The sequence below is a fragment of the Penaeus chinensis genome, chromosome 13 (assembly GCF_019202785.1).
Source record: "Penaeus chinensis breed Huanghai No. 1 chromosome 13, ASM1920278v2, whole genome shotgun sequence".
NCBI lineage: Eukaryota > Metazoa > Arthropoda > Malacostraca > Decapoda > Penaeidae > Penaeus > Penaeus chinensis.
In genome coordinates this window covers 16041650-16044149 of record NC_061831.1, presented here as the reverse complement: position 1 = coordinate 16044149, position 2500 = coordinate 16041650, and the positions used below count along the sequence as shown (strand labels likewise).

The window sequence follows — 2500 nt, the reverse complement described above, 5'->3', positions numbered from 1 at the left end:
CAGCTACCTCTCACTCAAGCATTTTCCTTTCTTTCCCGCCTCGCCACTAACTGCTACTCTGGCTTCAACGAATCACACTTCAGGCCAAACTTCTTGAAAGTTTATCACGCGCCCCTGAAACTGGTCTAAACTAGGAGAAGTTTATGCCACATCATATGCATCTTTCTACAATCTATTACTTGACTGATTATTGAAAACTATCTGCCGCGTTAACATCTAAGGTCAGTAGCGGCGAATACCTTGTGGGATTAAAATGTTGAAATATCTAAAACGTCTAAAAAACATAAACAAATAATGATTCCTTATAACCTAAAATAAATAGCAATATTACATTAAAAGTCAAAGCATAGATGATATGCTATAAAAGTATAAAAATATTGCATAAAAATATTATGTATAATTAAATTTTCTTCAAAATATTAGTCTCCCTTAGGTGCCTAATTCTACATCTCAATCCTCCGCCTAATTACTTCTCAGTGTATATGGAGGAGACTGGTTATTTAAAATTATCTGCCGCGTCAACATCTAAGCCCATTAGCGGCGAATATGTCTTTATCATCCCATTCACATACAGAACAACCGATAATGGAGTCAAAACGTCTGACTTTAAGTGTTACTCCGAAAACTTCAGCTATCTTTACTGACGTTCTCCTGCTCTGCATACTATATGTACTCTTCTGTGTTTTTAGCTAAAGTTCCCGTCTTCTTTTTAGCAATATCAGCATAGACACGGCTCTTTGAAAGTTCCGTTACAGGCCAACGGTCGTCAGTGATCAGCAATCTAATATCCTCGGGCTTGCTAGAGAAGACCTATCATGAAAGACTCGAGTCCATAACCCTGATGTTGTTATAGCTTTCCTCATACAGAAAGCGAACAGGCACTCGGAAATAATTGCTACATCTATACAATTATAATTTTCCTCATACAGAAAGCGAACAGGCACTCGGAAATAATTGCTACATCTATACAAGGTTGTGGTTTGTGATAGGGTGCGTCTATCGTGGTATAGAAACACAGAATAGCATGAAGAATCTTTCCCACATTATACAGATAAGTTTTATTAAACAAGCGCGAACGCTATAATTGCATAAAGGTTCCCATGATCACTGAATGTGTTATTACTTAGATTATTGGAGGCATAAACAAAGGAAAACAGCACCGGCAGCCTCGCTCCTTGATCCGCAATGGCTGCTTGTTCCAATAGGACTTTTTGACAGAACATCAGATCCATGAAATTCAGTAACAAGGAATATGAAACTGATGTATACTCTCGACTTTTGTTTCCAAAGGCTTCGTCAGTTTAGCCAAAACACAACATTCGAACTCCTGTAGGATTGTCGGGGGGGGGGGGGGGATCCTCCTCCAATAGTCCGTAGAACACGATCTGACAAACCCGGACTGAATATCTACGCTAGTCTATTAGGATGACCGTTTGATGGACATTTGACCCTGCCATCTGAACCGCCATGCCGTGGCGCAAGGATCTGCTTGACTCCAGTGAAAGGACTCAATTTTGTTACATACAGATGGCTCCACATGTGCTCAGCAGCAAGGGGTCTATCAGTAGGCCCTAGTGACCGATCCTGATTTCCCTATTCCTTGAATTGGAGGGAAAATGTGTTTTCTTTTTAATGCAATTGATATCGATACTGTTATTATTATTATTGATGTTATAATTATTAAATTATTACTAAAATCTTGGTAACATTTAAGACAATGAAATAAGGCAAAAGACCCTTTCCAAAAGTCAAGAAAAAGGTTAAACAGGTGAGATAGGTAGGACTAATAACTGGCTCCTTGGTGACTAAGCACGTGGAGAGCCATCTGTGTGTAAATGCAATAAATAAACTTATATTACAGTAAGCATGGCATGTATTCTCCCCATACATGCCAATTGGGTTAATCACAATAACCAGTTTCTATTTACATATGTTGCTGCAGTGCATACCATTAGTAAGTAACTATTTGGGGACTTATGACAGTTTAATTTCAAGATGCACAAATTGCATAAAGAAAGGAAAACCGTATTACTCCCTCGTATATATCGTGATAATCAGTGTAAACTGTCCTGTTCAAAACGTGAGCGTATTCACAGAAGTTGTTGGTCAATTACATCCTTCCATACCCATATGTACATGCCCGGCTAGCTCAGTCGGTAGAGCACGAGACTCTTAATCTCGGGGTCGTGGGTTCGAGCCCCACGTTGGGCGCTCTATTTAATCACTGAAATGAGTAAGTGAATGCAAGAATTTATCATATATACTTCTAATTAATTTGTACTACAGTAATATATTTACGATAACATAGTCCATCCATCCGACTGACACGCAAATATTTTGGATGGTTGTTTTGCACCACTTTAGCATAATCTTGGCTACCATTATAGGTACCGATGTTTTTCGTCACAGTGTTCAGTTAAAGATCCTTGAGCGACCACTGACTGGAAGTAGTTTATCCATTTCCTGAGGCAACTCAAGCGATAACAGAATGTGATAAGCT

At 39.0% G+C, this 2500-nt stretch overlaps 1 non-coding gene across 1 annotated transcript; it reads left to right on the top strand.

The window, feature by feature from the left end:
* Positions 1 to 2138: 2138 nt before the first annotated feature.
* Positions 2139 to 2211, top strand: Trnak-cuu. Its single transcript has one exon. It is a non-coding gene; the product is annotated as a tRNA-Lys (tRNA).
* Positions 2212 to 2500: the final 289 nt, after the last annotated feature.